The sequence below is a fragment of the Papaver somniferum genome, chromosome 4 (genome assembly GCF_003573695.1).
Source record: "Papaver somniferum cultivar HN1 chromosome 4, ASM357369v1, whole genome shotgun sequence".
NCBI lineage: Eukaryota > Viridiplantae > Streptophyta > Magnoliopsida > Ranunculales > Papaveraceae > Papaver > Papaver somniferum.
This window is the reverse complement of record NC_039361.1, coordinates 75,424,568-75,438,734: the sequence shown is the minus strand read 5'-3', so window position 1 is coordinate 75,438,734 and position 14,167 is coordinate 75,424,568.

The following is a 14,167-nucleotide window of genomic DNA, read 5'->3' as shown; positions in this document are numbered from 1 at the left end:
CAAACCATAATTCTGAGCAAGTTCAAACACTAATAATTTTATGTGGATCCATCAATTAAAATCCTAATTAATTATGTAATATTCGGTCCAACTACCAGTATTTTTAATTAATATTTTATTTGGTCCCGCTACCAATAATTCATGAATCGAGCAGTATTGCTCAAACGAGAAATATTTGCTTAAAAGACCAATATTTGCTTAACCCAGCAGTATTTATTTTCATCATCTATCAACACTAAATTGCTTAGCTAGCAAAATACACGATCAACTGGGTTCAGAACTCATTGATTCAACTATCAATTGCTTGACCGAGCAATATTCCTCAGGTTGATTCAACTACCAACTATCAACATTCGAGAATTCTATTGATCCAACAATCAATATTCTGATTTATATTTAATGTTTGGTCCTGCTACCAACATTTTTGTTCGACTGAGCAACATGGTTCGGTTCGAACGGACGACCATCCGATATTTCTGATTCCTACTTTGTCATTCGATCACTCATGGTATATTAGATCAGAAATGAGCATTCCGTATAATTCAATAATATATTTGATTTCTTGTCGAATATTACATATCAAAATAAGTCTTTGATCGAGAAATCCCATCGGATGCTCGAGTCGAATTATCAAAATATCATTATTACCTCGACTGGTAAAATGATATATCATAATTCATCAAGATTCAATATTTTTCCATCATTGTGTCCCAGCAGACAACTTGTGCTCAATCCATGAGTCTCAGAGCAAATCACATTCGTTCATTATGCTCTACTCATCAAGGCTAAGACTCATCGTCTAGTCAAGTCCACAATTTACTAGTTAAATACATGTCTACCTTGCATGCTCCACATTCATGAGACATCAATCACGTCACATGGGGGGATATCCACTAGGGTTTTGGTCTGGCGGCCTGCGGTATGTGTGTACACCCACGATGAGAAATGTGAATAAGTCGTGCAAGCAGTTGAGAGAGTTACCAAAGTAGTGGATGGACAATCAACCAAGTCTCTGCACGACGTGGAACTGGTTTAACCATGATTTCCCACTTTCCCACTCTTTCACTCCAGCAACTGTCACACTTAATGGGATCAATGTGTCTACTATTATTGCAATACAAATAAGTTCCTGAATCCACGATTGAGTAACAACAATTTCGACTAACAAGAAATTACCACTCAATCGATCAAAACTTATCTCATCAGAACTCAACAGTTCACCAACTTGCAGAAATCATTATAACATTCACAATCCTTGATCATTATTGATCTCACACACACTTCTCAGCTTCCCTCATACGGATCGACCCTCATCCCTCTTCGTGACCGAATTGATTCTAGAACAACCATTTTCTTGGTTTAGGTCAGAGTCATAAAAATTGATCTCTCGAACTCAAAGCACTCCTGTGAAAGGGTATAACAACCACACCCAATATTTCGTTCCGCAATCTGTATGGACTAAACTCCAATATAATTCCGAGAGCACCAACTTAAAAGTGAGACTCAATCAAGAAAGATATCAAAGAGCTTTACCTCTTTCTCAATACAATCAGTAAATCAACTAGATAGAAATCCGTGAAACTGATTGATATGAGAATAACTCGGATGGTACATAAAACCAATGGCTGAGTGTCAATCAAGTTATATCCAACAATCAAGGTCGGATTTATCAACTGATTGAACTACGCACAACCTATGATATTTCAATTATATAAACAAATATAATGTGGAATTTAAATAACACAGACACCAGAAATTTTGTTAACGAGGAAACTACAAATGCAGAAAAACCTCGGGTCCTAGTCCAGATTTGAACATCACACTGTATTAAGCCGCTACAGACTCTAGCTACTACAAGTTAACTTCGGACTGGAATGTAGTTGATCCCTAACCAAGTCTCATACTAATTAAGGTACAGTCGCGTCCCTTACGCCTCTTGAATCCCAGTAGGACTCTGCGCACTTGATTCCCTTAACTGATCTCACCCACAACCAAGAGTTGCTACGACCCAAAGTCGAAGACTTATAAAAAAATGTCTCTCACATATATGTATATCCTTTATTATTTTTATTCCGTATTTTGATACAAAGATCAAGGTGAACAGGAACCAACTAATAATCCGGTCTTATACTCCCTAAGAGCAGCCTAGAAATATTAGTCACCTCATAATAACCTACTGATTAACAGAAGAAGTTATTGCGGAATCACAAGAGTCTGAGATGAAGAACTGTTGTGATTACTTTTTATATCTTACCTATCAGAGATGATTCTCGAGTAAATCTTATAGAAGATAAAACTCAATACGATAGAACAAATAAGATTAGAATACGCAACTATAGAGAAAATAGTTGATACTGGCTTCACAAATCCCAAATGAAGTCTTCAAGTTCTTAACCTAATAATGGTTTTGGAAAAACCTAAGTTAAAGGAGATTCGACTCTATTTTACAACTAGGATACACGAGCGTGTTGGGATTAGGTTTCCCAGCTTCTAGAGTTATCCCTTATATAGTCTTTCAAATCAGGGCTGCTTACAATCAAAGCTAAGAAATCTTTAGATGAACTTCTGATTTTATATTAAAGCTAAGTCTGCTTAGAAACTAAGCAATCAATCTCCACGGTTAGATGGTATTAGCTTGATACACACAATTGAAATATACCTATATTTGGATATGGATGAACCGTACCCAAACGTGTTGTCTCAATAATAGTTAATCGAAGTTAGCCATATTAACATTTATAACTTAGCCATATTAATCTAATACTTCTAGATCAAATATGATGATCAATCAATCATGATAGATAATCAAATGAATCTAAATGTGTTTCAAGAGAGTTATTCAAATTTTCATCATCTCATAGAAATATATATGAACCATTTGAAAAAAAAAATGGTTTATAATTGTACAAAGTACTTATACAAGAACCGATTCATGAACATAATGTCACAGTTTGTAAAACTAGTTCACATACCTTAATTATATAATATTTGGTAGCCTACCAATATTTTAATTAATATTTTATTGGGTCACGTCACCAATAAATAATTCGTCGAATTGAGCAATACTTGCTCAGTTGCTCGAATATTGATCCAACTATCAATATTCAGGAATTTATCAGGAATTCGTCGAATTGAGAAATACTTGCTCAGTTGCTCGAATATTGATCCGACTATCAATATTCAGTAATTTGTCAAACTCAGTAATACTTGCTCAGTTGCTCGAATATTGATCCAACTATCAATATTTGGTAATTTATCGATGCTCAGTTCTCGAATTTACAATATTTTCTCAGCCGAGAAATATCTAAGAACCTCTAACATGTTCAATCCATGAATCTCTGAGCATTCTCCACTCATGCTCAGTTCAACAAAACTTAGACTCACTGTCTAATCAGTCAAAAACTGACTAATTAATACACGTCTGCCTTGCAGACTTCACAAATCATGAGACATTAATCATGTCACATGGGGGGATATTATATACTTAGGGTTTTGGTCTGGCGGCCTACGGCACGTGGATTCATCCACGATGAGAAATGTGAGTCATTCGTGCAAAAGGTTGAAGGAGTTGGCAAAGTAGTGGGTGGACGGTTAACCAAGTCTCCGCACGATCTGGAACTGGTTTCACCACAATTTCCCACTCTTTCACTCAAGAAACCGTCACACTTACATAGATCAATGTGTTTATTCTGACAATATAAATAAGTCTCTGGATCCATGATTGAAACAGGATAATTTTTGGAGTCATCACTCTCAGAAATTGCATCAATCGACCAGAAGTTACTTTGAACTCAACAGTTCACAGAAAACTTGCAGAAACCTTTAACACATCCATAATCCTTGATCATCATTGATCGCACACAATTCTCAGATTTCCTCCTACAGATCAACCCATTTTCCTCTTTGTGACCGAATTGACTCTGGAATGTCCATTGACTTGGTTTAGGCCGGATTCCTATAGATTTGATCTCTCGAATATAAGCACCCCCTTTGCAGTGCATCTGTGTGAGGTTGAGAAGTTTGCTTGGTTTAGGAGTCTTGACGACACGTCCGTCTCTTGAATTCCCTAAAAAACCAGTAAATCATTTTTCCCAACCTACAGATTGGCGACCACATTGGGAGATTAATCTCTCGGTTGCAAACTCACATTTTCACAAAATGTCTGGTCTTAGGTTTGGGTTGGTTACAAATGCAAACGAAGCTAGCACTAGCAACAATAACAATGATAGTCGTCCAGAGACCATCCCTGCTTCCAACAATGGTGGTGATACTACTCCTCCTCAAACAAACGTTGGAAATCATCCTCTCTTTGGACGACATCCCGAGGAAGTCAGAGAAAATCCACCCACTATAGCTGATCTCATGAAGGTTCAGGAAGTTCTCGCCAAAAATCAAACTGATATGGCTACTACTCAGAAGGAGCTATGCAATTATCTCAAAACTCTCACTGACAAGATGTCGGAGAAAGCTCATAAGAAAGGAAAATCCAAAGAAACATCTTCGGTTGCTGATCCTGAAGTCCCTCTGATCCATGTAGTAGATGATGATGATGAGGTGCACAAAGCTGTGGATAACCCACCAATAAAGGAACCTGCATGATTCATCACTCGTGAGGACCTGGAACATTTCATGGAGGATCGAGGAAAAGACAAAGCATCATTTGTTCATCGTTGTCAACCTCCATATCCTGCTGCCACGCAAAGAATTCCTCTCCCGAAGGGCTATACTTCCCCTCCATATCTCTCATGTTTTGTGTAAAATTCCTCGTTTGTCCATATTTTTGAATGCTCGTTCGTGCATCATTGTTGAGTACTCTTGCACCATTTTATTGGGGCTTACTCGGTGATAGTCCAGATGCCCGATTGTTGAGTAATTATTACTAATTCATGAAATTCAGCGGAGAATGATTCATTAAATGGAGCAATAATCATGAATTGTGCATCCATTACCAATCCATGAATCCAGCTGGGGAATTCAGGATTGGGGCAATGCGATGAATTGGTTATCTATTACTAATCCATGGAGTCAGCCGGGGATTCATGGAACGAAGTAATAAGATTTAATAGATTATTTTCTAAGAATTCAGTGGCGAATGTCATGATATAATCAATCTATTGTAGAATCGAGATATGAGATAGTGAAGCATCATACTCGTTCTGAAAGGCGTATAGCCAGGGAATAATGTGCAGCGTTGTTAATTCCATGAAGGCGTTTAGCCCCCTCAACAAAAGATTATGTAGGAGAGCCGCCCGAATCTATACACGGTCTCTCTATGTAGTCAGGGAACAACGAGTATCGTCGACGTCCTGAAGGCGTTTTGCCCTCTCAATAAACAATTATGTAGGAGGACCGCCCAATAATTCTTCTACATAGAGGTCATGATGAAATGCACAGCATCGAACGCTCAGCTTGTGGGAGGCCTTTCGAGAATCATATTCATCATGGCTCTGAGAGGAACTTGATCAGAGATCGTGAAACGGTTCACGGATCGTAAAATATGAATCGTCACATGCGTTCCTGAAGCCGGGTCAGAAACATGTAGTATCATGATTTTACGATTTAAGCCCATGTTGAAAATCCACCATCAACACTACCAATATCCTTTGCAACAGTTACACCGCCTACTGTAACAATTGGAGGATCATATCCATTAACAACACGAACCCAAGGTTGAAAATCACGCGCTTATAGAAAGGCACGCATAACAATTTTCCACCATAAGTAAATTGAGCCATCGAAGACTGGCGGTACGTTTATAGAGATGACACTTCTGTCCATAGAGTCATATTGCTACAAACACAGACTTATGAGGTCTTAGCGTGTTTGCACGCTCTGATACCAACTGAAAACGCGGGGGGTATAACAACTATACCCAATATTTCGTTCGGAAATATGTATGAACCAAACTCCAATATAATTCCGAGAGCACCAACTTAAATGTGAGACTCAATCTAGAAAGATATCAAAGAGCTTTATTTCTTTCTCAGTACAATCAGTAAATCATCTAGATAGAAATCCGTGAGACTGATTGATATGAGAATAACTCGAATGGTACCAAAGACCAATGGCCGAGTGTCAATCAAGTTCTATCCAACAATCAAGGTCAGATTTATCAACTGATTGAACTACGCACAACCTGTGATATTTCAATTGTATAAACAAATATAATGCGGAAAAGCAGAAAAAACCCAGGACCTAGTCCAGATTTGAAAACCACACTGTATTAAGCCGCTACAGACTCTAGCCTACTACAATTTAAATTCAGACCGGAACGTAGTTGAGACCTAACCAAGTCTCACACCGATTAAGGTACAGTCGCGTTCCTTACGCCTCTTGAATCCCAGCAGGACTCTACGCACTTGGTTCCTTTAGTTGATCTCACCCACAACTAAGAGTTGCTACGACCAAACGTCGAAGACTTATAAATAAATCTGTCTCCCACAGATATGTCTATATTTTATTCTTTTTCTTATGTATTTTGATACAAAGATCAGGGTGAACATGAATGAACTAATAATCCAGTCTTATACTCCCGAAGAGCATCCTAAAAATATTAGTCACTTCACAATAACCTAACTGATTAACAGAATAAGTTATTGCATAATCACAAGAGTCTGAGACGAAGAATTGTTGTAATTACTTTTTATATCTTACCTATCAGAAATGATTCTCGAGTAAATATTAGAGAAGATAAAACTCAATACGATAGAACAAGTAAAATCAGAATACACAACTATAGAGAAAATAGTCGAATCTGGCTTCACGAATCCCAAATGAAGTCTTCAAGTCATTAAATTTTGGAAAAACCTAGATTAAAGGAGAATCAACTCTAGTTTACAACCAGGACACACGAGCGTGTCGGGATTAGGTTTCCCAACTACTAGAGTTCTCCCTTATGTAGTCTTTCAAATCAGGATTGCTTACAATCAAAGCTAAGAAATCTTAGTAAAAAAGCAATTGATATTCACTGTTAGATGAACTCCTAGTTTAAGATTCAAGCTAAGTCTTCTTGGAAACTAAGCAATCAATCTCCACCGTCAGATGGTATTATCTTGATACACACAATTGAAATATACCTATATTTAGATACGGATGAACCGTACCCAAACGTGTATACCTTGTTGGCTCAATAATAGTTAACCGAAGTTAGCCATATGTTGATGGTGGATTTTTGACAAAGGTCAAAATCGTAAAATCATGATACTGCATGTTTCTAACCCGGCTTCAGGAACGCATGTGATGATTCATGATTTACGATCCGTGAACCATTTCACGATCTCTGACTGAGTGAGCATTCCTCTCAGAGCCATGATGAACATGTTTCTCGAAAGGCTTTCCCGGCTAAGCGTTAGATGCTGCACATTCCATCATGCCCTCTATATAGAATAACATGATAGGGAGGTCCTATGGACATAATTGTTTGTCATAGGGCTCAACGCCTTCAGGACGTCGGCGATACTCGCAGTTCTCTGACTACATAGAGAGACCCCCCTATATATATATAAGAACGATTGGGAGGTTCTCTGGACATAATTATTTGTCGGAGGGCTTAACGCCTTCAGGACGTCGGTGATACTCGTTGTTCCCTAACTATGTAGATAGACCGTGTATAGATTCAGGCGGCTCTCTGGACATAATTGTTTGTTGGAGGGCTAAACGCCTTCAGGACACCAACGCTGCACGTTGTTTCCTGACTATGCACTCTTCAGAACGAGTATGATGCTTCAACTATCTCATATCTCGATTCTACAATAGATTAATTCTACTGTGACACTAACTGACTGGATTCCTACAAAATAATCTATTTTATCTCATTACTCCGTTCCATGGCTATCCCCGGCTGATTCCATGGATTAGTAATAGATAACCATTTTATCTCATTACTCAGTTCCCTGAATTCCCGTGATGGATTCATGGATTAGTAGTAGATACTCAATTCATTGTTATTACTCCGTTTCATGAATCATTCTCCGCTGAATTTCATGAATTAGTAATAATTACTCAACAATCGGGCGTCTAGACTATCATTGAGTAAGCCCCAATAAAATGGTGTAAGTGTACTCAACGATGATGCACGAACGAGCACTCGAAAATATGGACAAACGAGGAATCCTACACAAAATATGAGAGAGAAAATAATAATTAAAAAATAAAAAGAGGCGCCTAGGGGTCGGGCCCACCGGCTGGCTGGTCATGCCGGCGTTGATGGCCCCCACACCTCTTCCTTTATTTTCTTATTCTATTATTTTATTTTCATGATCTCATGAAGACTCCTTCATTCGTGCAAATTTCATTATTTGAACAAAACTCACGGTTTCTCCATATTTTCACGGTTTCATGAAAAATAATAAAAATAGGGAAAGGTGTCACGGGATCGGTCTACCTAGCCGGCCGGTCATGCCCTAGCCATGGCCGGTCCCACACCTTGCAATGCCTTATTTTTATAATTATTATTTCTCTCATCTCATGAAACTCCTCCGTTTGAGCAAAAACCCTGGTTTTTCCATATTTTCTCAAATATTGCTTAAACCATGAAAAAGTCAAAAAGCCAAATGGTTACATGACCGACTAGGCTATTCACGAAAAATATTAAAATACTGTTATTTTAATATTCTCAAAATATTGATCAAACGAGCAAAGTTCTACTTGCTTATTCGAGCAAAATCGAGAATTTCAGTCAAAGATCAAACTCTTCTGAAAATCCAAGATATTGCTCAAACGCACACCAGAAAATACCATAACTCTCAAGAAAGAGAAACGGACATGCTTCCTTGACCGACCAAGGCCGTCCCTAGGGCTTGCAAGGAGACGGTCTCACACATCTTTATGATTTGACCTAATTTGCTCAATTGCTCATATTGGGTCCAAACTCTTTCCAACCGACTAGGAATTTGCTCAAACGACCATCAGCTGGTCCCACGACCACAAGGGCCGGTCTCATTCCCTCTTGGTCGGTCCCTCACTTATCCATAATTAGGTTTTTATCACCTAATGCTCAATTGAGCACTATTTCAATAAATGATTAAACCTGCATTTAATCATCATTCCACCAACCAGTCAACAAAGGACTCTGGTGCGCGCTCATTGGAGCACTTGGGCACCACATGGTCGTCCATCATCCCATGTGGTAGGTCCCTCTTTCACTCAGTGACCTATTTTCAGTAATTCATCAATTGACGAACAATTGATCAAAAATTAGGTTTTCGAACAAATGTTCTGCAAATCACGATTTTGAGTAATTTCAAACACTAATAAATTTATGTTATCTCCGTAATCAACATCTGGATTGATTATATAATATTTGGTAGGTTACCAATATTTTAATTAATATTTTATTGGGTCACATTACCAATAATTCATCGAATTGAGCAGTACTTGCTCAGTTTTTCGAATATTGATCCAACTATCAATATTCAGTAATTTTTTGAATTGAGCAATACTTGTTCAGCGACAATTCGTCGAATTTACAATTGCTCAGACGAGCAATATCAACATCATTCAAGAACATGTTCAATCATTGAATCACTGAGCATTCGTCAATCATGCTCAATTTTACAAAACTTAGACTTACTGTCTAATCAAGTCGACGACTGACTAATCAAATACACGCCTGCTTTGCAGACTCCACGTTCGTGAGACATCAATCACGTCACATGGGGGATAACAATTAGGGTTTGTTCTGGCGGCCTATAACACGTGTGTTCATCTACGATGAGAAATGTGAGTAAGTCGTGCAAATGGTTGAGGGAGTTAGCAAAGTAGTGGTTGGAAAATCGACCAAGTCTCCCCACGACATGGAACTGATTCTACCACAATCTCCCACTTTTCCACTCTTTCACTCAAGAAACCGTCACACTTACTGGGATCAACGTGTTCACTATTCTGACAATATAAATATGTTCTGAATCGATGACTGAGGACAACATCTGTCTACAGACAATTCTCTCGATCGAAACTTATTCACAGAACTCAGCACTTAGAAGTTCATCAATTTGCAGAAACCCACAACACATCTACAATCCTTGATCATCAGTGATCCCACAATTCTCAGCTTCCCTCCTACAGATCAACCCATCTCCCTCTTTGTGACCGAATTGACTCTGGAACGGCTATTAACTTGGTTTAGGTCGGGGTCCTATACATTGATCCCTCGAACTCAAAGCACTCCCGTGCAGTGCATCTGTCTGAGGTTGAGAATTTTTCTCGGTTGAAGAGTCTCGTCCGAACCGTCGTCTCTTCACTTTCCTAAAAAACAGCAAATCCTTTTCCCCGTCTACACCATATTAACACTTATAACTTTCATCTAACACTTCTATATCAAATATGATGATCAATCAATCATAATATATAATCAAATGAATCTAAATGTGTTTTAAGAGAGTTATTCAAATGTTCATCATCTCATAGAAATATATATGAACCATTTGAAACAAAATCGGTTTAGATTGTAATTGTACAAAGTACTTATAAAAGAACCAATTCATGAACATAATTCCACGGTTTGTAAAATTAGTTCACATATCTTAATCATTGAAGTTCCAGGGACTTTAGTTTGCAAACAAAACTGAGTTCCTGAGTATGAAAATCACACTTTACTGATTTTAGAACTTGACCACTGTGTTCACGAACTAAGTACGCGGACAACAGTTCCGGACTTTTGCTAGGTGTGGGTTTGCTTGACACCATTATATTTTGCTTAAAAGAAGAGAGTGTAAAGGTTTAAGTTGGCCATAAATTTTGGTATATTAGATGAATTCTTAAAATCAACAACGACGAATCAAGGATCTTTATAAAACAAAACTTTTCAGACCTATTGAAATACCTAAGCTATCGTGCACAGTTGCACAATGTTGGGTTTCGATTTGCGTTTTACACATCCAAAACGTGAGCCATAAAAAAGAGAAATTACGCGAGATGACTAGATAATAAGGGAACCAAGAAAACAGAATTGTCCAAGAAACTTGTCAAGGTGTAAGAAATTATAACATTTTGAAGGACACATTTTTCTTTATTTTTTTCATTCCTCGAACACCTGAGGTATGTCTTCTTAATTCTTCCACTCTATTCAACTCTCTTTCTCTCTCAATCAAAAACTAAACCTCAATCATGCCTACAAACATTTTCGATGCATTGAAATACGATATGATTGTTTTCGGTTAAGGGGCTAATCTGATTACTTTGTTGTATGGTAAATTGTTGAATTTTCTTCCTTTTGGGAATTTATCTTGTTTTACTATTTCAAAAGATGAGAAAATATTAGTATAGAAATTAAGTTTAATAAAATGTTCATTTTAATTGTCAAGAGCATTAGACAATGACGTTATTGATAAAGAGTTTATGGAATGGTTAAACCATTGGAAAGTTGAAAATCATAAGGCTAACCTTTTGATATATGGGTTTTTTACGACATCCATCGTGTCAAGGAAAATTAAAAATCAGATATCTATGATTTCTCATCTCATCAATGTATATGGATGCATTCAATTTGCACAAGTTATCAAAGAATTGGAACTAGTAAGTAAAATTGAATCTAATCCCTTTATACATGACGAGTCATCGTTACTAGTGAGAGTGATTGGAACTTATGACTTGATTATAAGGATAAAGGAATTAACGGCGTACAATAAAGTTTTGGTTGTTTCAGTTTGTGGATTATGTGAAGTTGGAAAATCCATCGTTGCTATACCCGTATATAACAATACCAGGATTAAGAAAGAACACAAAGATAGGATTTGGGTATCTATGAGCGGAAATTTCTATTTAATTCTAACAATTAAGTCCTTCATGGAGTCGGCTGAAAAACAACCGTTTCATATGTTGTTGTCTTAAAATACCAACCATGGTCATTTTCAAGATTATATTCAAGATAAAAAGTTGTTTATTGTTCTGGATGGTGTTTCCCAAGTGATTAACAGGGCCGGCCTTGATACAAGGTGACCAAAGTTCAACTTTGGGCAGCAAATTTTTAGGGGCATCAATTTATTTTATTTTTTTCTCATTTTTTATGATACATCGAATTAATGATGTAAGTTTCGAATAAAAAAGTCCAAACTTTTAATTAGTTTTTTGGTATTCTGGTAAACTATTGAAAGGGGTAGCAAAAGAATTTTTTTTCTTCTTCTAAAATCTATCTAGATTAAGAAACACGTTTCCTATTTACTCTTTGCAACTCATCCGATTTTTTTTTTATCTTCTTTTTTATATAAAGAGGAATCCTTTTGTCTAACGTGGTAACACTACATTCATCTTTATATTTCATAATTTTCCATGTTTTTCAAGAAAATATCACATTTATTTATTTATTGTATATTTAACACATAAGACATATTTTATTATTAAGTTAGTTTTATTGGATATAGTACATATACTGTGGTAATATAAATTGATCTAAAAAGTCTTATTATTTTATAAAGTTTTACGTCGATATGCTCGCTCTTGTTTAATATATTTTTTGAGTTCATCTTTTGGTTCTGTTACACTTTTAATCATGATCTAATAAATTAAATAATTGCTTAGTTGTGTTAAGAAGATGGCCTAAAAAGAAAATTTTAGTTTTTTCGCTGCTTCCATATACAACTTATATAAAGGTAATATCTCGGAGATAAACTTCGAGGCATCAATTTCTTAGGACCGTCCCTAGTGATTAGTTTTGAAATTGGTGTATTTCTAGCTCTTCTGAAAGTTTGTGCAGTTTGGAGTGTAGTTTTAGTTACATCTCGAAGGTCAAGTGCAGCAGCACTCCTGCATTTTAACTGGAAATTTGGAACTGCCTATGTTGTCAGAGCTGAAGTGCAAATCTATATTCGAGAAGATAGATTTTGGAACGATTAACATAAGTTTAGAGTATGTTGAACTGTTAGATGTTATTGCAAGAAAATGCGCAGGAAACCCATTATTTATAGAGAATCTGGGTTATTTGTGAAAGAGAGGCTCAAATTGAGATGTGGATTACCAAGGATATAATTCATACTAGAGGGTATGCCACATTAGAGGATCAAGCTAATTATTTTTTCAACGAACTGGTAGATAAATTTTCATACAAGTTGTGAACGGTTCGACGGTGTAGTTTAAGTTTTATAGTCTCGCATATGATATGGTCAAAGCTTTAGAAATAAAGAACTTATCCACATCTACAACGAATAGTCGAACAACTTTGTTGAGAAACTGGGAGTATTTACATTGCTTGTCGGTGACCTTTGAAGATGTGCAACTTCAAGACCTTGAGATGTTTAAAAACCTAAGGATACTTCTCTTTTCGGCTCGGGATAGATTTAATTTCTCTGAAATACCAGTTGGTCAATTGGAAAACAACTTCAGACGAGTTCGAGTTTTGGACTTAAGTGACAGTGGGTTAGTTAGTTTACTGAATTCCAATTGGCAATTTGAATGGGTTAAAGACATCTCAAGAACAAATGTTAATCTTATTGCAAGCATTTGTTGTCTTTTGCAGTTGTAAACATTAAGGATCAGTGGTTGTGTTTTACTTGCAGATTTACCAAATGGGTTAACAAAGTCACTTGGATATGAATGATGGTGGAGTATGTTCAAAGACACCACCATATATCCGAAGATTAACCGATATTCAATAACTAACAACCTTTTTCATTCGCAACATAGATGTTTGCAGGGTAACCGAGTTAATAGGGATGAACCAACCAGGAGGTTCCCATTCTGTTGTTAGAGTTGAACGTGCACTGAATGGTTGTGATAAAGTGAATAACTACTTAGAAAGGAAAAATGACTTGAGAAGGTTGCAGTGGATGACTACAACATTCTTCTAGGCAGTTCCTTTATTATATCTCATCCTCCCAAAAGTTGGAGGAGTTGATCAATTAAAACTACAATTTGGAAACCTTGTGTGCGGGGAATTTGAATTATCTTGTGCATCTCAGAACTGTCGAACTTATAATCCGTTTCAATCTAAATTATGTTGGAAGGTTAAAAAAATTCCTTGTCTAAGTGACCTTAGAATCAGTTTTGGTGGATTGCGAGTCCTTAACTCCTCATTCTTTGGACAATAAGGTCACTGCCAATTTCCTATATTGAAGATACTACGGTTGGACTCATGGAACATTTTGGGGAAATGGGTTTTGACATCAAGAGTTGAGATGCCGAAACTTAAAGAATTGATTATTCGAAATTACCCAACTTTAACTATAATTTCAAA